Source organism: Nuphar pumila, chromosome 11, assembly GCF_984573655.1.
Source record: "Nuphar pumila chromosome 11, dmNupPumi1.hap1.1, whole genome shotgun sequence".
Taxonomy (NCBI): domain Eukaryota; kingdom Viridiplantae; phylum Streptophyta; class Magnoliopsida; order Nymphaeales; family Nymphaeaceae; genus Nuphar; species Nuphar pumila.
Genome location: NC_143259.1, coordinates 89,168,505 through 89,195,344, shown reverse-complemented (window position 1 = coordinate 89,195,344; position 26,840 = coordinate 89,168,505).

Genomic DNA, 26,840 nt, shown 5'->3' with positions numbered 1-26,840 from the left:
ATACCAAATTGAGCATGAGGAAAAGTCTTGGTAAAAATGTCAGCAATTTATTTTAAAGATGTAACATATTTGGTGATAGCGTTTCAAGAGCCACCTTTTTACGAACAAAAATGATAATCTATTTTCACATCACATGCTTCATCTGGGAATGAAAGATAGGCTTAACTGTTGGAATTATAAGCTAGACTCTTTGTATTTCTTCCTCATTTTGAGAACTCATTTTTAGTTTTCTATGCAACTCTTTGGGTTCCCCTCTCATTTAATTTTTCTCCTTGAAAATGTAATAGTCTTTTAGTTTTTCTATGGTAGAAATTTACTATGGAATTAAATTCTGGTTGAGCTTGAATGCTATATATATAGCAGTCATGTATCATCATTTGGACAAGTCATTGGAATGTATTGAAGTCTTTTGTAGCATTCTCCTTCTCTTGCACCATCTGTGTGTTTTTCATTCTAGAGAACAATCTTCTTCTCTAGTTTATTGTTTTATTTCCAACATAGTGGTATCAGAGCTAGAATGACTTCCAATAATATGGTGCAACCACAAGTTCCTTGTTTTGCTGGAAAAAATTACAACAAGTGGAGTATTCAAATGAAGGCATTCTTTGGTTCTCAAGATCTATGGGACATCGTTGAAAGTGGCTTCGATGAGATGAACAATGTGGAGGGCATCACTCAACGACAACAAACTGAGTTGAAGGAAAACCGGAAGAAGAACAATAAGGCTTTGTTCTATATTTATCAAGTTGTTGATGAAGCCATTTTCGAAAGGATATCCTCGGCGAAGTCGGCAAAGGTAGCATGGGATACTCTCTATACAACATACAAATGAGAAGACAAGGTAAAAATGGTGAGACTACAAACTCTAAGAAGTGAATTTGATTCTTTAAGAATGAAGGAATCTGAAATGATTGAAGCTTTTTTCAATCGAGTCTTCTCCATTGTTAATCAAATGCGAGTAAATGGTGAAAACTTGAAGATCAAAGAGTTGTTGAAAAAATATTGAGGAGCTTAACTCGCAAGTTTGAACATATTGTTGTTGCTATAGAAGAATCCAAAGACTTATCCACCTTGTCCATTGATAGTTTAATGGGATCACTTCAATCTCATGAACTTCGTATAAAGCAATTTGATTCTCCTCCAATTGAACAAGCTTTTCAGACACAACTCTCTATTCATGGTGGTGCTCGAGGACGAATAAGAAGAGGAAGGGGATATGAAGGTGGTAGAAATCAAGAAACGAAAGAAGATGATTGTGATTCATCTTATTCTGTGCGAGGAAACGGTCAAGGTAGAGGTCGAGGTCGTGGTCGCTCTCTCTCACAAGTTCAATGCTTTCATTGTCAGAAGTATGGTCACACCATAAAGTTCTGCAGAAAGAGATTGGCAGAAGAAAGCCAAAAGGAGGTAACTTTCATGCATGAGAAAAATGAAATTCTTGATGATGATATTCTCTTTCTTGCTTGTGATACCAAAGAAGAAACACATGATAAAGTATGGTATATTGATAGTGGTTGTAGTAACCACATGACTGGAAACAAAAAATTATTTATGGACTTAAATGAAATGGTTCAAACTAAAGTTAGAACAGGTGATGATAATAGGCTTGCTGTCAAGGGATGTGGTGATATTCTTGTTAAAACTAACCATGGCAGCAAGCACGTCATCGATATTTTCTATGTTCCAGGCCTCAAACACAATCTTTTGAGTGTTGGGCAACTTATTCTAAAAGGATATGATCTTCATTTCAAAGGAAAAATATGTGAAATCAAGGACAAGAAGAATACTCTCATAGCCGAGGTGAAAATGACTCAAAACAAAATGTTTTCATTTACATTTCAAAGTGTTATTCTTCCTTGCTTCAATAATATTATTAAAGATCCATCATGGTTATGGCATCTTCGATATGGGCATTTGAATTTCAGTTCTTCATCTCTCATGTGCAAAAAACATATGGTCAGAGGCATGCCTAACATTCATCAGCAAGACAAAATTTGTGAAGGTTGTGTTCTTAGAAAACATCACAGAGACTCTTTCCCTGGTGGCAAATCTTGGCGAGCATCAAAACCACTTGAGTTGGTTCATTCTGATCTATGCGGCCCTATGCGCACCACATCTATTGGAGGTAATCGTTATTTTTTAACATTCATTGATGACTTCAGTCGGAAGACATGGGTTTATTTTCTAAAAGAAAAATCTGAGGTGTTTAAATATTTTAAGCAATTTATGCCATTTATTGAAAAGCAAAGTGATCTTTCTATTAAAACCTTGCATACTGATCGTGGGGCTGAATATATGTACAATGAGTTCGAGGAATTCTTGAAAAAGAAGGGCATCCGTCATCAGTTGACTACTCGGTACACACCTCAACAAAACGGCGTTGCGAAAAGGAAGAATCACACGATCATGGAGATGGCAAGAAGTATGTTGAAATCTAAAGGTATGCCTAACATATTCTGGGCTGAATCAGTGGCATGTGCTATCTATCTTCTTAATCGTGCCCCCACTAAAAGTGTTCAAGATCTAACTCCTCAAGAAGCTTGGAGTGGGCAAAAACCATGTGTTGCTCACTTGAAAGTATTTGGTAGCATATGTTATTCTCATATTCCTGATGAACGAAGGAACAAGCTTGAAGATAAATCTGAAAAATGTATCATCGTTGGGTACAGTGAATGCTCAAAGGCTTATAAGCTTTACAATCCAATCACCAAGAAAATTATCATAAGCAGAGATGTAAAATTCAGTGAAGAAGAATCTTGGAATTGGGATGGCGAGAATGAAAATAAAAATTCATATTTCATCAATAAGGAAGAGAGTCATGAACCAAGTGGTGATGGAGATACTTCACTCTCCTCTCCATCTATACATTTATCACCATCTTCCTCATCTTCAAGGAGTTCTTAATCTCCTCCTATGAAGACAAGAAGTCTTCAAGAAACTTATGAAACAGCAAGAAGAAATCTTGAGGAAGACTTGGTGAATTTTGCTTTATTTGCGGACGCGGATCCAATTACTTATGAAGAAGCATCTCAAGAAGAGAAGTGGAGAATTGCTATGAATCAAGAAATGGACTCCATTGAAAGAAATCATACTTGGGAGTTGACTGAGCTCCCAAATGGACACAAATCTATTGGCGTCAAGTGGGTATATAAAACAAAATTCAACTCAAATGGAGAAGTTGAAAAATGCAAAGCTCGGCTGGTGGTAAAAGGTTACAAGCAAAGGTATGGTGTTGATTTTAATGAAGTCTTTGTTCATGTGGCTCGCCTTGAAACAATTTGCATGGTGTTAGCTTTGGCTGCTCAAAGAAAATGGAAGGTCTTTCAAATGGACGTAAAATCAACATTCTTGAATGGTCTCCTTGAAGAAGAAGTGTATATTGATCAACCTCCGGGTTATGTAAAGAAGGGTGAAGAAAACAAAGTGTGTCGATTGAAGAAGGCTTTATATGGGCTGAAACAAGCGCCAAGGGCTTGGTATAGTCGCATTGATGGATACTTCTTGAGGAATGGTTTCAAACGGTGTCCTTTTGAGCATACTCTGTTCATCAAAGAAGGCAATCAAGGGGAGTTCTTAGTCATATGCTTATATGTTGATGATTTAATAATTACCGGCACTAGTGCAAGCATGTGTGAAAATTTCAAGAAGGATATGATGCACGAATTCGAAATGACTGACATGGGGCTTCTCCATTTTTTTCTGGGCATTGAAGTAAAGCAAGCTGAAGATGGAATATTTATATCTCAAAAAGGTATGCTGAAAATATATTGAAGAAATTTAGAATAGAGGGTGTCACACCTCTTAATACTCCCATGGAAGTTGGCTTAAAACGTAGCAAAAATGATGGTGAGAGAAAGATCGATGCAACTCTCTATAGAAGCCTTGTTGGTAGTCTTATGTACTTGACTGCTACAAGACCTGATCTTATGTTTGCTGTCAGCATGATTAGCATATTTATGGAATCTCCTTCTAATATTCATTGGGACATAGGCAAAAGAATTTTGAGATATATGCGTGGCATTATCAATTATGGAATTCATTATAAATGTGTCGAAGATTCAAAATTGGTGGGTTTTTGTGATAGTGATTGGGGTGGAAATAGAGATGATAGTAAAAGCACTTCAGGTTTCATTTTTCACATTGGCTCAGGTGCAATCTCGTGGGCATCGAAGAAGCAAGTTGTTGTTGCTCTCTCCACAACCGAAGCTGAGTATATTTCATTGGCTTTTTCTAGTTGTCAAGCTCTTTGGCTAAGGTGGATTCTTCATGAGCTGAAGCATCCTCAATGGGAAAACACTCCTTTGTTTTGTGACAATAGTTCAGCCATAGCACTCACCAAAAATCCAGTTTTTCATGGCAAAAGCAAGTATATTCGAATCAAGTATCATTTCATTAGAGACTTGGTCAAAGATGAAGATGTCAATGTCAAGTTTTGCAAGACCCAAGACCAAGTGGCTGATATCTTTACAAAAGCATTAAAGAATGAAACTTTCAATAAATTGAGAGAGAAATTAGGTGTCGTTATAGTCTAGCTTAAGAGGGGTTGTTGGAATTATAAGCTAGACTCTTTGTATTCCTCCCTCATTTTGGGAACTCGTTTTACATTAAGGCTATTTGTAGTTTTCTATGCAACTCTTTGGGTTCCCCTCTCATTTAATTTTTCTCCTTGAAAATGTAATAGTCTTTTAGTTTTCCTATGGTAGAAATTTACTATGTAATTAAATTCTGGTTGAGCTTGAATGCTATATATATATAGCAGCCATGTATCATCATTTGGACAAGTCATTGGAATGTATTGAAGCCTTTTGTAGCCTTCTCCTTCTCTTGCATCATTTCTGTGTGTTTTTCATTTTGGAGAACAATCCCCTTCTCTAGTTTGTTGCTTTATTTCCAACACAAACATGTTATCGCAAAATAAGGTAGGAGGTTGTCCGTAGATAAACCTCAAGATCTCTTTACAGAAAGGTAAGCAAAATCAATTCAGTAGTAGTGGATGTTATAGAGGAATACTCAGCTTCGGAACTAGATCGTGCATGCTTCTTAGCACTCCAAAAAATGCAGTTGGCACCCAAGAATGTACAAAAAAAGGATGTAGATCTTCTAGTAATAGAACACCCGGCCCAGTCTGCGTCAAAGAAGGCATGGAGGGCAAGGGACTATTGGGACATAAGGCGAATGCCAAGATCCAGCGTCTCATGAGTGTAGCACAGGATCCGCCTAATCATTTGAAAACCAGTAAAATACTCGATATTAGGTGGCATCAATTGAACTGTGCCTGGCCAAGGTCTCATTGACAAGGCCTAAATGAGCCAATTGAAATGTCATAAAAACTTTTATTTTCGACCTTTAAAATCAAATAAAATTCAGGTTAAATTCAGGCAAAATTCAAAGTTGAAATTCATGTTAGATATCAATAGATGTGTCTTTAAATGTTGAATTCAATGATATTTTACTTTCCTAAATTCGGGCTACGGTTGGCCCGAAAATTGTATTTTAAAAAAAAATTGCTTGTTTCGATGGAACCGGGTTTGGGTTGGATCAAATCAAATCTAATCTGTATGATCCAAGTTAATATGGATCTGAACTCAATCCAAGACCCATATTAATTAGGATCTGATCTAGTTCAAGATTTATATGAATATTGGATATAGATTTGGATCTTGTATCCAAATCTAGATCCAAAATCTAGGTCCAATAAAATTAAAGCTTTAAATTCAGTATAAAGGTTTAATTTAAGAAAATTTAGAGTTAAAAATACTCCCAAAGGGATAAGGCACCCTCTGAAAAAAAATTGATATTTATTAATTAATAATTAATTAAATTAGTATTAAAAATAATTAAATTTTGAATTTCATTTAGATATAGTAGTTACCAAACAGTGGAGTCTCTACAAGAGCCCAATTTGGTTGAGTAAACAAAAAAAGAAAAAGAAAAAAGGAAAGCAAAAAAATTTGAAAAAGACAACAAAGGGATTAGGAAAGGAGGTAGAGGCCCCTCTATTATAAAAACTCAAAAAAAAAAAGAGAAAGAGAGAGAGAAGGAAAATTTGTGGGAGAGAAAGAATGAAAAGAAAAGAAAAGGAGAAGAAAGCCTTCTTCCTCTCCGATCATCCGATATTTTTTGGTCTTTTTCAAACTTCAAAAAAGGGTACGAGTTTCTCTCTCTATCCAAACGGAAATGAATAGCGTAAGTAAATGTCATGTGATCATGCATAATTTTCATGTATAAATTCATACATTTTCATGCATGATCATATGTGATAATCGTTTAAAAATGCTTGTTTGTGAAGGTTTTCATAGTTTTTTATCAAATTATAATTTGAGCAAATTGAGCATCTTTGGAGTATTTCAGGAAAAATAATTAAATTTTTAGAAAATATTTTAGAAAGAGAGGTCTTTTGAAATATTGAAAACTTTTTTTGACTCTTTTTTGAAAGATTTGCTAAAAACCTAATTAGCAACTATAAAAAGGAATTTTTAAGCTAGAGGAAAACGTTTTTCTCTTTGGATCTTGCACCCCTCTCTCTCCTCTTTACCTCCCCTTCTTCCTTTTCTTCCCCTTGTTCTCTCTTGACTGGTTGCTTACCCCTCTCTTCTTGCTTCTTCTTCTTCGTGTTCACACCTTCTTTGAAACCTCGTCATCGCCGGTTTTTCTTACCCCCATCGCCGGAGAGAGAGAGTGGAGTTCGTATGATTGTAATGGGTAAACCAACTTCTTCTTCTCAACCCTTTCATCTGAGGTAAGCCGTAAGGTATACTTTTTTTTCCTTTCTCCGTAGTTTTTAGGATCATGGCATGCATTGTTTTTTAATTATTTTCATCATCCTTGCATAAAGCATAAAACATCATCTAATTTTTCATATATTTTGCATATTAGATTAGAACTTATACATCAAAAAGAAAAGAAAAGGAAAAGTAATAGAGAATAGTTTAGTTATCATTTTTCTTGAATTGTGTGTTGGGCGGATAATCATAAGTTTAATTAATTTCCAAATTTTAATTCACGTTACTTGCTATTTATTTTGTTAATTAGTTTAATTTTGTGAAGTAGTTTAATTAGAAATAGATTAGAATAATCATGTTAGCCGAATAGTTTTTTTTATATAATAGTTTATGCATTTTTTTTATTTTATCTTTTTCGGTTCAAAGATTTGACATTTTTTTTGTTATTAACAAATCAATTAGTTGATTATTTCTTAGTTAGTTTGCTTTAACATGCCAACTTAGTTTAGTCGATCGATTCTTGTTAATTCTTTCAATTATAGAATAGTTAGATTACTTGTTCATTAAAGTAGAGTAGATAGTTAATTGTTTTATTTCAGTAAATTAGAGTAAAATTATTTATTGTTTTCAGCAATTAGTTGTGTCTATTTACAATTCTAGAATTTATATTTTCAGTATTTAGATCATAATTAATTATCATCTTTTTTAAGAATAGTATTAGCCAATTTAGGTAGTTTTAAATTTTCTGTTCATTAATCGATTTTAATTTGATCTCAGCAATTTAATTAGTTTAGGTTCAGTTTGATGTCATTAGAATAATTAGAATTTATTTAGTTGATTTAATTACATTAGCTGCTTTTATTTTCTTGCATTTAAATTATCGATTTGTGTTAGATAGTTAATTGATTGTGTGCTTTATTAATTGGTCAATTCAAATTCTTTTTATATTCGGTTAGTATAGCTTTTATGATTGGATTAGTTTATTTTATGTTAATTATAGTTCACATTTTCCTGTTAGTCAATTAGTTTAGTTGTTTCTTGTTTATTAGTTAGTTTGTTATGCTAATTTGTCCTTTAGTTCATTTGTTTAATAACTTCGTTCATGTTAATTATAGAGTTAGTGATGCTATTTTGTCCTGCAGTATAGTGTTATTTCATAGTTTGTTTAGTGTTTTGCGATTTTTTTAAAACTAACCGTTGATTTTCTTGTAGTTTTCTTTCGTGTTTTTGTGTTTTTATTTTTATAGGAGAGTGTGCAAATGTGTGGTGAGCCCCAAAACGAGCCCCTGAAGAGCCCTTTGAGGTCCTGAAAAGGTCTCCTCAAAAGGCCCTTCAGGACCCTCAGAACTCCTTAGGGAACCCTCAGAGATCAGCTAGCAAGTAGAAGAAGAAATCAAGGGACAAGAAGCTCCAAGCACTGAAGAAATTTTCTTTTCTTTTTAGATTAGGATTTATTTTATTAATTGGGTCTGTAATAAAACCATTTTATTATTCTTTATAAGCCCTCCGCAGAGGGCAACACTCTCTTTATTTACTTAGTTAATTAATTGTTATTTTTCGATGCAACAAAAGTAGTATTATGTGGGGTACAAAAGTACTTATCCCATTTTCTGAGTTCGACCCGGACTTCACTACCAGTGTGAATCAGTTTTTATGATTTGATGCACGGTTTGCATAAACGTTTTTACTGAAAATATATCTCAAAAATACCCTATTAAAAAAGAAGCATAATCATGTAATATTTTGATAGAAAAGAAAAAGAAAAAAAAATGAAAATGTGACATATATATATATAGTGACTGAAAAAGAAAAGTAATCACCACACGCACACACACACACACACACACACACACACACACACACACACACACACACACACACACACACACATATATATATATATATATATATATGCCTACGTGAGTATACATGCATGTATATATACAAGTAATGTTAAATCAACCAATAAACTTTACGTTGGGCTTCTGTATGTTGTTTTAATTTATGTGCATCAGTCCCACCATGCGTGTAGATTGATTTGCCCACTGCAATGGTGGACAGATCTGCTGAGCCCCACAGACGTGCAGATCTGGTTCAGATCTGCAGAATTGAATGGTTGAATTTTTGGCCTATTACATAATATGTTTTTGGCCTGTTACATAACTAAATTTTCAGCCTATCATATAGTTAATTTATGGCCACATAACTAAAATTTTGGCATGTCATGTAGCTAATTTATGGCCAGTTATGTAACTAAATTTTTGGCCTATTATATAGGTAATTTATGGCCTGCTACATAACTAAAATTTTAGCCTGTTATATATTTAATTTATGGCATGTTATATAACTAAATTTTTTGGTCTATCATATAGCTTATTTTTGGTCTGCTATATAACTAAATTTATGGCATGTACATGACTGAATTTTTAGCCTGTTATATAGCTAATTTTTGGCCTGTACATGACTGAATTTTTGGCCTGATATATGGTAGATTTTCAGCCTATTACATAACCATATTTTTAGCCTGTTACATGACTAAGATCTTGGCATGTTATATGGTTGATTCTTGGCCTGTACATGACTAGAATTTTGGCCTATTATATGGTTGATTTTTGGCCTGTGATGTGACACCCTAAACCCCGACCTTGTAAAAACCTTTGGTTTTTGAGCAAATTTTTGTTTTGAAAGATAAACAGTTGAAAACAACCAACGGAAGTACAGAAGGGAAACAGGGGTAAAACAAAGGCCTCAAGTTTGACCGAACCATAGTAAGAAAGTCAACCATGAGTCAAAACAAGGTATATTTCATTACCATAATGTTTACAAAATTATAAAATGAGACTGGGTACAAAAAGGAACAGTCTCTCCAAAAAGAGAGGGAAAACCCCCAAACCAGAAGGAGCCAGATTCCGCTGCTAAGTGTGGGTCTCAAGCCTCCTGTTGTGCATCGTCGCATCGCACTGCGTCTACTCGTCACCTGTATCACCATAAAACGGGGTCAGTACTCTTGTGAGTTGGTGAGTCAAGCCATCCATACATTATCATTTTCATGAAAAAGTGTAAGGTAAATAGCATGCTACAGATATGCTAAGCAACAGACTATAACTAGCATGATGGAACAGTTAGAAACATTTAAATAAAGGTACAAGTGCGTGTCAGGTAGGTGCACGTGCTACAAGATTGTAAAACAACAAAGCAAGTAACAAGTGCAACAAGTACAACCACAGAATGAGAACTAAGCAGCAAAGAACATCTACCAAACAGAAGTGCAAGCAGAGCTAAAGCTAGTAAACAACTATAGTAAGTCAGTCTGTTTGGTTAGTGCTTATGTTCTTCTGATTACTCCTTTGGGTACGCAAAGAAACCTCATATTCTGTGAGACATGCATCAGGCGTCTGTTATTTAATTTCTAATGTGATAACCGGGGATGCTACTGACCGAGTCAAACCACCTGCGAGCAGCACGCGACTAGGAGAAACCTTTCGCAGGGGCAAATGATTGCAATCCGTACTACTGTAGTAGCAGAGGTCCCTGAAGAGGGTATCCTCGACCTCCCTAACTCTGAGTGACTGGAGGTCAGAGGGTGCATTGGCTTCTCAAAAGAACGGGTCGTAGTAACGACATGTCACTTAGGGCTTTACCATTCACCCTCTCTCTGGGTGACCAAAACTATGAATGGGGTGCAGCAGGTTTATCTTATTTAGGCTTATTCTTCAAGTTGTACCTCCTCTCAAGGTAGTTGTGCCTCGTGGTCCCCGCAGGGTACGCAAACGAGGACTTGGCCTGCTCATCCACGTGCTTAGCCTCACACGGCCACAAAAGGGCACATCGTCTATGAAGATGATACCATACCATTTTTATTTTATGCCTAGGGTGACACGATATGTGAGCACACTCTCACGAACCCGGGCCATTGCCCAAAGACTCCAACCGAGTCCCAAAATCTCAACAGGTCAACAGTGTCATTACCCTATGGTGTTTTTAGTTCTTTTCAGGTGTATGTCACGTCGAGTGTAAGGCACGCCTATGGTGCGTCGTATATCCGTCGATATATGAATGTGAGCCAAACAAATAATACTCGACAACCCAAACCCAGTGACATACATGTTAGGATGTGCCAACGTGCATGTGCGAAAACAAAAAAAACTACAAAGCTATAATTTTGCACAAGTATCATGTTGTGAGCGACGATACGTCAACTAGTGTGTAAAGTGACACAATCACTAATTTTGAGCAGCACGAGGCTCGAAATGCATATACAATAGCTATTGTATATGCGAGGGGTGTCCAGAGATTGGAATACATATTTTTCCAAATACGCATATTTCAACTATCGTAACACGGCAAATCTCGCGTAGCAAAGCCATCCGAGAAGAACCTTCGCGAAAATGACACTCACGAGTGTCAAGGATGAATTATAACCTAATCCCATACTTATGGGGATAACATTAGCATTTTCAAATACATGGTCATACTTTGCCCACGCAAATGGGGCACAAACTAGGCTATCAGCCAGAAAGGTCTGACGAAATGAACAAACACACGCAAACGTATGACGCGACACCTGTCATGAGCTCAACCACCTCACTGCCACGATGGAACAACAAGGTATGAGCATCCGAAGCTCGAGGTCGCAACGACCTCGTTGCTTGCAAGCGAAAAAAACCTCGCTTAAGGCTAACCTCTGTTTATAGGTTGGCAGCACGAAGGGGCGGTTGCCGCCACCGGTGAGTTTTCGCAGGAAACTTAATGGGTGTCATGACAACCCATTCTGAGCCCACTAGTGGCGCAGACCATGAGCAGGGGTCCAGCTAGTGGCTGCCCAAGTGACAGTAGAGTTGTCGGGTGCCTTAGCACCTGGTACCGATCTTGGTGCCAAAAGAAAAAGGGGGTGAGGCGTATGTGGGGTCTGCTATTGCCTGAGCCACCTGGACTATGTCAACATTGGTTTGCACCTAACGTGCAGACCGAGTGCTACAGGCTGCAGCACTGGCTCAAGGGCCAACACCTAGTTTCCCCCAGGTGCACTAGCACCTGGCTAGGTCTAGAGCCCCGAAATTGCTCGGTTGGGCTAGATGCCCAAGAGGGTCGGGCCAAGACCCACCTAGCAGAGTCTGGTCCAACGGTGACCAGACCCAGCTGGGTCCTAATGGAGACCCTGGTCTGAACCCAGGGGGTTTGGACCAGATTGGAACGCCCAGCCAACTCCCCAAAGGGGGAGCGGCTAACCCAAACCCCCAATCGGGTGGGTCACCAACCCGCCGACTTGACCCGGGCCCTGTGGGTCCTGGTCCAATTGAGCCAAAGGAGGCAGGGGCACACGAGGGTGTGCCCCAAAGGTGCCCTTGGTCTGACCCAGACCTAGGCACCAGCTGGGCTCACACCAACTCCAAGGGGCGCTCAAGGGTGGTGGGGCACCTATCACCCGAATTGGGTGGCGCCACACCAAGAACAAGGTCTGGACCCTGTGGGTCCAGACCCTGTTGGGTCAAACGACTGGGGATGCTGGGGGGGGGGGGGGGGGTCTGCACCCCCTGGTCTGACCCAGTCGTGGGTCTAGACCAGGCCCCAATGGGGCTCAGCGAGCCACCACTTTGGTGCGCCCAACACAACAAACTCGGGTGCTTTGAGCACCCGGTTCTAAGGTGCTGCTCAGCAGCAAAGGACAAGGGGGAGGCTACAGACCATGGGTCTGTACCCCTTGGTCTGGCTCAATCTTGGGTCCAGACCAGACCATGCTTGGCCGGCGCCCCACCAAGTGGGTGCGCCAAAGCTGGACCCGGGTGCTAAGAGCACCTGGTTTGCCTAGGTTGCACGACAACAAGGGGGGGGGGGTGTGGGGGGGAGAGAAGGGAATGACCCCACTCAAAGGTGGGCTCCCAAGTGAGTCTGGGTCCCTCCGTGGCCCAGACCAACTGTCCACCACCAAAAGGCTGCAGCAGCAGCCCATTTGAGGCTGCTGCCGCCACACCCAAATCACACCGAATAAAGGCACATAATGGTGGCCCGGACTGACCGACCCTTGGTCAGTCCGGAGCCTTGCTGCGTGAGTTGCAACAACCCAACAAGGCCCAACTTAAACCCACAAGGGCCTGGACTGGCTGGGAAGGAGTCCAGCCCAGCCACCAACAAGAATCCAGCCCCCTTCAAGGGGAGTTGCTACACAAGACGTGAAGAACTAGCAAAATTTAAGGTACAAAAGAAAGACAAAAATTATGTTAGAAATGAGTGGAGCAAGATGGAAAAGAAGAACTTAACGCCCAAGGGGGCTCCCTTTCAGCAAATCCCAGCCATGTACACAAGGTGCGTGCAAATCCGGTTTGGGTGTTCACGCCTAAAACGAACACATTTCCAATAAAAATGAAAAGCAAGAAGGAAGCTCACCGTGGTGTGGAGTTGGAGGAGACGAAGGAGGTGGGGCTGGGGTTGCTCAGATGGGGGGGCTGCAGCACCAAGGTCTCCCACACACAAGTGGAAGAGAGGGGAGCCGGTGGAGGGGAAGAGAGGAGAGAGGGTGTTGACCCTGTCGACCCTCTCTCTCCTCCCTTTTCCTATTTAAAAAGGGGAAAGGGATGATGTAGGGTAGTGAGTGAAAGGAGAGGGATGAAGGATCCTCCCTAATCCCCTCCCTAGACTCCTAAGAAGTCAAGGGTGGTCAAGGGGATGGTCCCCAACCACTCCCCTTGATTCAAGGGGAGTGGTTGGCTTTGACTTTTCAAAGCCAAGGCCAACACTCAATGGGAAAAAAATCGACTTCTTCTTCTTCTTTTTTATTTTTTTCAAACACCAAATTTTTTGTATATATATATATATAAGTGCATTTAATGTGGTTAGGGGCTACCCCCTAAGGGGAGCCCTAACCCAAAAATCGTGGGCCTTGCCCACCAACTTTCAAAAATGCCTTTTTAAGCCCTCCAAGAGTGCATTTTGCCAACTTTTCAAAATTCCTTTGTAAGGTGAGTTTTTTTGAAAAGTTACTTTCTTTTTTATTAAAATCACATGGGCTGAGGTGGGTCTCATGCCAACCACCTTTCTTAATGCCCAAAACAAACCTCCATTTAAATTTTTTTGGAAAACCTCCTTTAGGTTTTATGAAAATTTCCATTTACTTTATGAAAAACCCTAATGACTTGTCATTTAAATGGATATGTTTTAAGTAACTCAAATGTTTTATTTTCTAATTTATTTTTCATGCATTAAGACCTAAATTTTAATAATATATATTTATATTTCCAATTCCGACGAATTTAGGCCTCGTTAAGACTCGTATTTATCGATATACCCTTTTTTGCCAAATTCCTTGAAATAACAAGATATTTTTCTCGTTTAAGCTCTCAATTTGGAGAGAATCTAATTAGATATAATATAAATCTAATTTACAAACATCGAGGTTCAATTCATCGCGGTTTGTCCTAAATTGCCTTGTAAAGCGAATTTACGTGATTCAGAATCTCAGAAAGCAATATACTCAAAATTTATGAGCAATCCTCGCGTAGAAACATGAATTTTTCAACACTGAAGCATATATCATATAAAATTTCTCTATAAATACAGAGGGTCTTACATGTGACATGACAAATTTTAGGATTGTTCATGTTTTATATAGTGACATCAAAATACATATCCACGTGATTGTTTATGTATGTTGTTATAAGACTGTTCATGTTTCACTTAGTGTCACCAAAATACAAACTTTGTTAATTTTTAGTTTTGAACAGATTTTTGAATTTGTTATAAAACAAATTTTTTTGTTTGTGGATTGTGAACCTATTGAAATAGCCCAATCGACTGTAGTCAGTTAGGTAGTTTCTCTAATATACATGGCCCAACCGACTGTAGTCAACTAAGCAAATTTCAAAGATTGTTATGCCCAATCGACTATAGTCAGCTGAGCAGTTTCCAAAGTTTGTCAAGCCCAGCTAACTACAGACAGTTGGGCAGACCTCAAGGTGTTCAATCCTAGCCGACTACACTCAGCTGGGTGCTGATCCAAACAAAAATAATATTATATATATAAATATATGATTTGAAGATTATAGCATATAATACTTAACACATGATGCTGAATTTAACAATCAGTTATACCCATTAAGCAGTAACAGGATGAGCACATAGGTCACCTGATTCCCTGCATAATTGGCCTAGCAATCTGACCATGAAGAAATATTCATATTGGTAAGATTCATGTATTTTTGCTTAGTATTCATATTTATACATGTTGTTTAATGTTCAAATTTAAGTGTTTCTGCCCATGTCCATATTATGCATTTCTACTTATGATTGGGTTGTTATGCATGTTTTTATGTGACTATTATGCATACTTTCATGTAACTGTTAGCCATATTTTTATGTGACTGTTATGCATGCTTTTATGTGACTGTTCATGAGTCATAAAATTTCACTAAAAGTATATGCTTTAGTGTTGAAAAAGGGCACTACTTATATACAGAAAATAACATGAGACTGCATATGGTCAACGACTGGGGCTATGATCATTTTGTTTTAAGTCCAATTAATTGCCAATAGAGTCTCAGTGTTGTCCCGTGTGCAAGCAACATTGCTTCGGGCTCGGTCGGTATATTTTGTATCCTGAGCTTGCTCGAATTGACAAAAATATTTGTTGTTTACATATGCTCATGAGATTTAGTACAATATTGGCATAAATATGCACATTATGAATACGTGAATTCTGAAGTTATAATGTTGTTGCATTAACATGATCATGTGCATGCTTGCATATTGTGCATAAGATGAATCATGAGACATGATGTATATTACAAGCATGTATTCATATGCATATATAAATTATTGTACATGTACATCCATATTGTGTGTGAATGAATGTGCATTTGTGGACATGTTTAGATAATTGTGTGATCACATGTTCTCTATGGTTTTTGCATGAAATGCACTAGTGGCTAGATGTGAAACACTATAGGACATGTGGGCCACGAGCAGGTGTTGCTCTAAGTTTTATGGTATGTATTGCAAAAATCTTTTTAAAATATATTAAATTAATTGCATTGTTCCATTTTATAAAGTGTCAAGGTCCCGTATTCTATTTTGCATGTTGATTTGCAAAACTAATCTTGTGTAAAGAAAGTGTCTTTTGATAAAAAAAGATAAAAGAGATAAAATAGTGTAATTAATATTTTCTTTCTAGATGTCCCTTCCACAGTGTGAGAATCCTGGATGACGGTTTTGAAGAACTGTGAGGATACTAAAACTTTGTGTGCGATTGTACTCATGAACCCGATATGGTGGTTTACCTCTAGGCCACGATTTTAGGGAGTTTTCAACCACTTTGTCTGGGGGTAGTGTTGTAGACACAACTCTTGTTATTGGTATACCATGAAAATGACATCAATGGATGTTGATTTCTCTAGTGTCCCGACATTAGATATTGATTTCTAATGTTTCGATGGATGGTGTTGATTTCTAATATCGATCAATGGCCAAGTATGAAACCTAATAATAAAATATAAATTGTGTGTTAAGCTACAATTGTAAACCTATCTTGAACTTCAGGAATTGTTGTGCCCATTTTGAGTATCCACATGTTTTAATGAAAAGTGAAACTAAAATTGTATGCATTTAGTATGGACATGCATATAAAAGAAAACTTTAATAAGAATTTAATAAGTTACTCATGCAAGTGTGTTGATATCATGCATATTTACTGTTCTGTAATTAGTTCATGCATATTTACCTGTTTCCATTCCATGTGAGATATTGTTGTTGCATGCTAATTTTTATTAAATGTATGATTGGTTATTTGGATTATGATATAGTTGTAGTCATGTTCTTCTAAAAATATTGCATGGATTTGATTTATGCTTTTCTTTTTTATTTGAATTGTTAGAGAAATTCATATGCATGATCTTTGATTCTGACCCTATGCTCTTTATGTTTTTGACAGGCTCTGAAGCCCAGTGATGAGGACGTCTGCTATATGAGGCTTACGAGTTTGCGTGACTATTTTCTGATATTCTGTTTGAGACAGTGTGGCTCCATAATTTTAGCCATTTATTTGATTATGTTCTTAAACTTTAATTATTGATGAATAAAGTTAATTAGTTGATTATTGGGTTAATATAAGATCCCTTGTGGTTTGGATTGTGTTATGTCTGTAAGGCCCTAGATCTCTGGGTATGGTTTCCATAAATGTGTTAAAAAAAATCCACTTTTCAATAGGGATGAGTTGGGGTCGTTACAGATGGATGTCCCAATGATAAACAATGGTCAAGGTGAGAACATGTTGGATAGTGGCAGGTTTAATAACAGGGGGAAATGTTTCTATAAAGTCAGTACCGAGAACTTGGTCAAAGCCTTTTGCAATAAGATGGGCCTTGAGGTGCTCCAAGGTTCCATCACTTTTTAGCTTGGTTTTGAAAACCCATTTACAAAAGACAACATTTATGTCGTGGGTGCAAGGAACAAGGTCCCATGTGTCATTGGCATGTAAGGCAACCATTACTTCTTGCATAGCATGGGTCTAGCCTTTATGAGCAAGAGCAGCCTTAAGAGTTTTGAGCTCATGAGGAATACTGAGGGCCAAAAAATATATTGGGTTTGGTTTGACTATCCCATCCCTCAAATGACTCACCATAGGATGGTTTTCAGGACTTGGATCCATAGTTGGCGAGTTGGGTTCACTTGGAGGTTGGTGTCATGCAAAAAAATAAAAAGGCTGGTAGGATCGACCTGATTGGTCATGGGAACGAAAAGAGATGAATCAGTGTGGTTAGAAGAACTAGTATTTAAACCAAGAGCCAGATCAGATTCAAGAGTATCACTAAAAAGTTGAGCTTTGTTTGGATCAAATCGAGTACCAAGAGGTTAATCTACGTGAGTAACCGGATTATCCCTCTCGTGGATACAAACTAACTCATGGGACTGCTGACTTGATGGAAAATGAGTGTCAAGTTTTGAATAGGGAAAGGAAGCTTTATCAAACACGACATGCCTGGAGGTATAGACATGTCCAGTGGGGGAAAATATTCACTAGTACCCTTTATGGTGGTCACTATAACCCAAAAAGACACAAGAGGGTTTTTGGTTTGAACTTGTGATTAGCATAGTCCTTAAGGTAGGGAAAGCAACGACACCCAAACACTTTTAGACACGAGTAATCTGGTTTCCTATAAAAGAGTTTTTCAAAAGGAGATTTCATGTTAAGTATAGGTATAGGTAACCAATTTATAATCCAGGTAACAGTAAAAAAAGCTTCAACCAAAAATCAAACTGGAGTATGGGCATGAAACATCATGGTGAGACCAGTTCTGTAATGGAGCGGTGACGGCATTTAGCCATACTGTTCTGTTCAAGAGTTTTAGGACAACTTTTATAGTGAAGAATCTCATTCCTTTTGATATAATCTTGGAACTGAATGCTATTGAACTCTTCGCCTTCATCTGTTTGAAAATTTTTGATGTCTTGACCAAATTGAGTGTGGACCAGTTTGTGAAGTTCAACAAACTTTGAAAATAATTCAGATTTTGTCCTTAATGGAAAGACCCATGTGAATCTAGTGTATTCATCAACAAAAACAACATAAAATCTGAATTTCTAATGAAAAGTAACAGGTGCATGATCACATAGGTCACAATGAATTTTACCAAATGATTCTTTGCAATGTTATTCAACAGGTAAAAAGGGAAGACGAGGTCTCATTTGATAACTCACGCAAATCTTATTACTAATAGGTTGTGACTTTATTGAAAGAAAATCAACAAGAACATTAATGTGACCAAGCCGTTGTTGCCCAATGTCCCATGTGGAATGGTGAAATCTAGTTGAAAAGAACATGTTCTTAAATCCCTTTTCCTTATTATGCGATTTGTCGAAGCCATAAAGATCACCTATCCTACTCCCGATCGCCACCACCTTGTGCGTCTTTTTGTCCTTAATAACAAAGCCATCAACAAAAAATTCAAAGACACACGGCAATTCAGAAGTTAATTGACTCACAAATACTAGATTTTTCTTAATCTCGGGAACAACAAGGACGTTGTTAAGTCTCAAAGATTGAGACCTGTTTCCAACTTTGGCCGAACCAACATGCATAATATCCAGTTTGGCCCCCATTGCCAACCATAATTTTTTCAGAACCATTATACTTAGAAAATGATTTAAGGTTACTTGAATCGGCAGTGATGTGAGATGTAGCTCCCATATCTGGGAACCATGATTGATCTTGACTGTCGACCAACTTTATTGCCACCAAAGCCTAAGAAATATCTTTCACTTGGTAGGCATGATTAAATCGGTGCCAGCAATTTAAGGCACTATGATTTAGCTTGTTGCATATCTGAAATAGAACACCCTTTTCTTTGCCCAAATTTTTGCCAGCTTGGTTTTCACCTTGATGCTCGGGTTTGGATCCATCCTTGACTTGATTAGTTTGACTCCCAACTTGACTAGCTTGTGTGAATCCTCGTCCATTTGAGTTGAATTGTTGCCACCCATAATTTGATTGAAATTTTTGACTGCCAACTTTCTGACCAAGGCAACGTTTTGATTAATCCCATCATCAGAGTAGTGTATGGAGCGCATGGTCTCTCTTCCCTGAAGGAAGCCCATGGCGTTACTATACTCAGGGACATGTGGTTTAAGTATCGTGGTGACGAAGGAGTCATATTCATCTCCTAGACCATTCAGAAGCCAGAAAATCATGGTCTGGTCTTCAACAGGTTCAACCAATGGCAGCAAGTTCATTGCAGATTGTTTTTTAAGCCTTGAACGTAATCAACCACAGATTGACAATGTTTTCGATATGATTGCAGTTTCTGAGTTAGGAGAAACTTACATTCTTTTGATACATGAGTGAATGCTTTAACAAGAGTGTCTCAGACCTCTTTGGATGTTTGAAGGCCAACCATGAGCCCAAGCACCTCTTCAGATAGGGTGTCTATGATCCATCCATACAAAAGTCGATGGGATTTCTTCCACTCAGCAAATATAGTATTTGGCTCTGCACCATAGTTGGTGCTGGAATAGGATATTCACCATCGATAAAGCTGGACATATTTTGGCTTTCAATTAGACCCAACAATTGCATTTTTCATAGGAGAAAGTTTGAGTGACTCAGTCTGATTGTAACAAAATTTGTCACATTTAGGTTGAATGGGTATGGACATGGCAGAAACAAGAGGCTCTCTCAAACTCACCAGGTCGATTTTGCTCTGATACCATAAACACATTCAACCACACACGAGAACACAGGTTTAAAATGTGGTTCGGTGCATACACCTACATCCACGATAGACACCACTCAATCATGCCAGAGAGTGGTCCCTTCGGTTCTGTCAGGCATTCAAGGTTAAACTAATTAATATTGAGACTAGGTCAGGTAAACGAGCCAAACAAACCGATCGGGGGTCTTAAAGCTTGGCTTATTTATTATGGTGAGTAAGTCGAGCACGAGCTCACGACAAGCCTAAGTTAAACAAGCTAAGCTTGAACTGGCTCATTTATGAATAAATTCTATTTTTTAAATTGAGAAATAGTAACATTTACACTCTAAGCCTTCAAGCTGGTTCTTTAACAAAATAATCACATGATATTTCAAAGTTGCAAGAAACATGAATTGAATTCTAAGCTTAAAACATTTCAACCATTTATACTCTATGATATAAAATATATTTTATTACTAGTTAATGAGCTTCGAGTTGAACCAAGCTAAATGCTCGTTTGTTCAAGTTTAGCTTGACAAGCCAATTTCATGAGTTCTAACAAGTTCTTTACGAACCTAAAACAAACCCAAAGCATGAGCAGTTGGACTCATTTCTCAGCCCTAATTGAGATTATAATTAGTGGCACATCTGTTCGGTCATTTTCGCTCAGTCCTCTCGTAGCCTTGTAGCATTGGAAGAGGCAGCATCTTCTTTCATCCGCATCCCTATGACACACTGGGCACAAATGGTCGGCCCAACCACTCCTTTGGATGGGAGCTAGTCGTTCCCGCCTCTCCACCCTTGCTTAGTGTTCCACTTGTGATCCTGGATGCAGTGGAGGATTTGGATAAATATGCCTGAATCTTTCCCCAATGATTATTTTGTATCTTTTACATGTAATAGCAACTTGTTTCAAGATGTTTTTTTTTTCAATAAAGACATAAATGGCACTAGTTTCTGGGCACAATACCAAAATTGGCTGCGAATTAGAAAATATGACAAATCTAATCAATTGGTTTTTTCTTGATGATTTTTCAGTTTGTCACCTAAAAAAATAGACGCCCCAACTTTTTGAGTTATCGGATGAGAAAACAAGAACCATGTAAGTTGTTGCTTGAAAAAGTCCAAAGGAGACAAAAGAGCAAAATGTCAACAAAAAGGTAAATTGGCTAGATTTGTCATATTGTTCCAGCACACAGGTATTGTGAAAAAATTTAGTGCCATCTACGTCATTGTTTTTTTTTTCAAGATCCCATATTACTACATGAAATCTGGATATAGATTCGACTTAAATTATGTGTATCTGGATCTATTTTCAGATATATTGCTTTTATAGTTTAATTTCATATTAAGATCAACCATGATATTAGATTTTAATGGCTTCCATCATATGAAATATATTCCCTACAAAGTCTTTTTTCTTTTGTTCCTAGAAACCATTGTTTTTTTTTTTTGCCAAGAGGAGTATCACTGTACCCAGTTCCAACACCTTCAGGGCAAGTTTGAAAGCAAGAAAATTTCTCATAGAAAAAGGAAATTTTGCCTCAGAAGTTTTGATATGATAATATTTATAAATAAAAAAATTTCACTTGTTTATGTAGCATAAAAAAAATAAAATAGAAATTGTTAGAAAAATAAGAGAGAGGAGGAGGGGTGGTGGTGGTGCGACTTCTCCACCATGGCTTCGTGGCCGGGATAGGGATGGCAGTGGACGGGGGACAAGGTCTCCACCCCCGCTCCATTTCAATATCCAAACCTCCATCCCCGCACAGGTATGACTTTTAACCTCCACCTCCGCCTCCATCCCTGTTTCATGTCCTCCATCCCCAATCCAAACGGGGCCGGGGCCCCATTTCCCCTTAGTGTATAGTCATCCCTTAAAGGATTCAGGATGGGGCATGGCAAGGCATGGCAGAGATTGGGACGGGGATGGGGCGGGGTGGGGAAAAGCGTAAGTCCATCCCCGTATGGGGATAGATTTGAACCTTCATCCTTGTTTCATGTTCTTTATCCCCCGTCCAAACGGGGAGGAGCCCCGTTGTCCCCCGATCCACTACCATCCCTAGGTAGGGACAATAGGGTACCTGAAAGAAGATAGACAAATGAGAGACATAACCTTCAAGGGGATGAAATAAAGTCACATTTTCAACCTCCTTCACTTTTTCTCGCAGAATTTTTGCCTCTAATTGGCAAAACTATGGAAGAAGAAAAATAAGAAGAGGACGATTAGACAAGAAGAATAAAGCAACTAGTTAGGGTTGGTAGATGAGATCGAGAGAGCAAGACCAATGATGAATAACATTGACTAAGAGGCATGAGATGGGCAAGGTGAAAGAGGAGACAACAATGAATTTAAGGTCATAAGAGGGGGGAGGGGGGGGGGGGGATGGGAGAGTGGGGGATCTTGTGGGTGAATAAGAGAAAAAAAGGTTTGAACAATGGTGTCATGGTAATAAGAGGTGGCTTTAAGGAAAATGTGGAGCAACTTCACCACTGGGATGATTGGGGTACCTGGCCAGGCGACCGACAAGACCAACGTCTTTAGCTTCAATGTGGTGGCATGACTGATGGCGATGGCGGCTTGTGGTTGTCTCATCATCTGCCAGCAACAAGGCTCTCGATTGGGAGGTTCAAAGGGAGTGTGTGTGTTAAAATAAAAAAATTTCTTGATAGGAAACATGCCTCCACCCTTTTAGGTGGAGGAATGTTTTCTATCAAAAAATATATTTTTTAGAAAAACTCTCTCACACTACAAGAAAAATGCATATTAGTGACGGATGCTTTCCATCGCTCATCCATCGCCTATCCATCGCTAACGTGTTTAATAACATATTAGCGATGGATGAGCAACGGAAAGCATCCGTCGCATAATCTGGGTCGCTAAAATGTGATAAAATTTATCTATCACAAATCCATTGCTAATTAGCGACGAATTAGAGACGGATCATGTCTGTCGCTACATAAGGATTGATTTGGTTTTGTAAAAGAATGTATTCTGTCGCTAATTCATTGCTAAAATTTAATGACGAATATGTATCCATCGCTAATGTTCGTCGTCAATTTAGCGAGGGATTCGTGACAGATTAAATTTCGTCACAAAACATCGATTGATTTAAATTAAAGATGAATAATATCCGTCACTAATTCATTATAATTTTTTAAAAAAAAATAAAAAAAAAGATTTGAAATATGAATATCGAGAAAAAAATCTCGTTATACAATTTATATAACATGTGTATAAAAAATAAAGTACACATAAAAAATACATGTACAAAGCAGGTGAAACAAATTTAACACAAGTTATAAGTTAAATAAATTTAACAAGCCAGTACAGTTTTTGCCAAGTTCTAATTAGTTACAAGTACGAGAAACAAATTAAACACACGAATCTAATCCTCGTCAAGATTCGGGGCATCATCCTCTCCATTGTCTCGATCTGCCCCTTCATCCATGCCTCCATCAGCTCCTCTACGTTGATCATCTCCAGCATCCTACAAGAGAACCAAAATGTTAGTATTAATAAACAAAATATAATGAAATAAATTATATGCAATGCACCTAATCTAATGCAATCAAAGTAAATGGCTGAATGACACATAGACAAGCAATAAAGTGAAGGACAATAACAAAATTCAGATATGTTCTAAGACTGATAAAAAAAATTCACAATGATTCAATCATGCAGATATGTGTTCTAAGGTTGTCAAAAAAATGTCACAGTGATTCATGCATGCATATAATGTTTATAAGGCAGTCAAATAAATGTGTTATGTATCACAATCATGCACATATGTGTTATAAGGCAGTCAAAAAACTTTCATAGTGATGAAATCATGCTTACATGTGTTCTAAGGTTGTCAAAAAACTTTCATAGTGATTCAATCATGCATATATGTGTTCTAAGGCAGTAAAAAATTTTCAAAGTGATTTAATCATGTATATATGTGTTCTAAGGCAATAAAACAATTTCATAGTGATGAAATCATGCTTATATGTGTTCTAAGGTTGACAAAAAACTTTCATAAAACTTTCATAATGATTCAATCATGCATATATGTGTTCTAAGGTTGTCAAAAAAAATTCATATTGATTCAATCATCCATATATGTGTTATAAGGCAGTCAAAAAACTTTCATATATGCTAATATCATGCTCATATGTGTTCTAAGGTTGTCAAAAAACTTTCATAGTGATTCAATCATGCTCATATGTGTTCTAAGGCAGTCAAAAAACTTTTATAGTTATTCAATCACGCATATATGTGTTCTAAGGTTGTCAAAAAACTTTCATATTGATTCAATCATGCATATATGTGTTATAAGGCAGTAAAAAAACTTTCATATATACTAATATCATGCTCATATGTGTGCTAAGGTTGTCAAAAAAATTTCATAGTGATTCAATCATGCTCACATGTGTTCTAAGGCAGTCAAAAAACTTTCATAGTTATTAAATCATGCATATATGTGTTTTAAGGTTGTCAAAAAACTTTCATAGTGATTCAATCATGCATATATGTCTTTTAAGGCAGTAAAAAAAATTATAGTGATTCAATCATGCATATATGTGTTCTAAGGCAGTAAAACAATTTCATAGTGATGAAATCATGCCTATATGTGTTCTAAGTTTGTCAAAAAACTTTCATATTGATTCAATCATGCATATATGTGTTATAAGGCAGTCAAAAAACTTTCATATATGCTAATATCATGCTCATATGTGTTCTAAGGTTGTCAAAAAACTTTCATAGTAATTCAATCATGCCCATATGTGTTCTAAGGCAGTCAAAAAACTTTCATAGTTATTCAATCGTGCATATATATGTTCTAAGGTTGTCAAAAAACTTTTATATTGATTCAATCATGCATATATGTGTTATAAGGCAGTCAAAAAATTTCATATATGTTAATATCATGATCATATGTGTGCTAAGGTTGTCAAAAAACTTTCATAGTGATTCAATCATGCTCATATGTGTTCTAAGGCAGTAAAAAAACTTTCATAGTTATTCAATCATGCATATATGTGTTTTAAGGTTGTCAAAAAATTTTCATAGTGATTCAATCATGCGTATATGTGTTCTAAGGCAGTAAAAAAATTTCATAGTGATTCAATCATGCATATATGTCTTCTAAGGCAGTAACACAATTTCATAATGATGAAATGGTGCTTATATGTGTTCTAAGGTTGTCAAAAAACTTTCATAAAACTTTTATAGTGATTCAATCATGCATATATGTGTTCTAAGGTTGTCAAAAAATGTTTATATTGATTCAATCATGCATATATGTGTTATAAGGCAGTCAAAAAACTTTCATATATGTTAATATCATGCTCATATGTGCTCTAAGGTTGTCAAAAAACTTTCATTGTGATTGAATCATGCTCATATGTATTCTAAGGCAGTCAAAAAACTTTCATATTTATTCAATCATGCATATATGTGTTCTAAGGTTGTCAAAAAACTTTTATATTGATTCAATCATGCATATATATGTTATAAGGCAGTCAAAAAACTTTCATATATGCTAATATCATGCTCATATGTATTCTAAGGCAGTAAAAAAACTTTCATAGTTATTCAATCATGCATATATGTGTTTTAAGGTTGTCAAAAAACTTTTATAGTGATTCAATCATGCATATATGTGTTCTAAGGCAGTAAGAAAAAATCCTAATGATTCAATCATGCATATATGTCTTCTAAGGCAGTAACACAATTTCATAATGATGAAATAGTGCTTATATGTGTTCTAAGGTTGTCAAAAAACTTTCATAGTGATTCAATCATGCATATATGTGTTCTAAAGGTGTCAAAAAAAGTTATAGTGATTCAATCATACATATATGTATTCAATCTTGCATAAACTAGCTTAAAATCTAACGACATAAAACAAATTACATGAATCTTTATACCTGACGGGCATTGAAGCTCATGTTGAATGCAGACAAAGTTCTCCTATTTTGAAAAAAGTTGCACAACTCATTATGGACAAGGTTGGGAATGGTTTCATGTAAAAAGTCACGCATTTTGTCCTCAAGATGCTGATAGACACCATCCCAAGACATAGCAGGGTCAATCGGACGATGGGAGTTGATGTTGGCGAGAAAACTCTAAGAGCACTGGTTGCAGGAGGCAACGACTGGTGTGGTGTTCATGTTACTCTCAAACCCGAACGCACGACCCTTTTTGGGTTCACTGGTTGCAGCCACCCATGCTGCAGGATCAAAAGGTGAATGCTGAGTGGAGTCATCGCCATATCGCTCTACCATCTGCTGCTCGTATGACTCCTATAAAGTAATGATTACAATATGAATTAATAATTACAATGTTTATGATAATATAATTCATAGTAATTTGTATATTACAATGTTTATTAATACAATAAATACATACCAATATCGCTCTCGCCTTATCTGATATAAACTCTCCTGTGCTCTTACGTTTATGTGTTTCAATAAACACATCTTTGTAAGACACAATGCCTCCTCTGCTTCCTGCAAGGTTAAAGGATAAAAAAATCAATTAAAAAGTATGCATAAATACTTATAAATTTGATTATATATATATATATATATATATATATTGATGAATTACCATTTTCTTCTGGTGGCTCCCAAAAGTCCTAGATCCACCTGTGTGTGGATGGGTATTGGGCATCTTCGCTCAGTTTTGTGCAGCATTTGTTGAGTGGTTTTGAAATTCATTGCTCGCCCACTTGTCGCACATTCCCTCCCAATAATCTCTCTTGATAGTAGAAGGGTCATGGCCTTTCCACTGCAGTGGATCATCTATCCCACCAGCTGTTTTTACTGCTGCAATCTACATATTATGCAGCATATCGACAAATCGATCGACAGTCATCTTCTGTCACACTACCCTTGCGTCCTTCTCCTTGTTCTCAATCGCGAAGTGATGCGAAGCCTACAAATACTTTCAAAA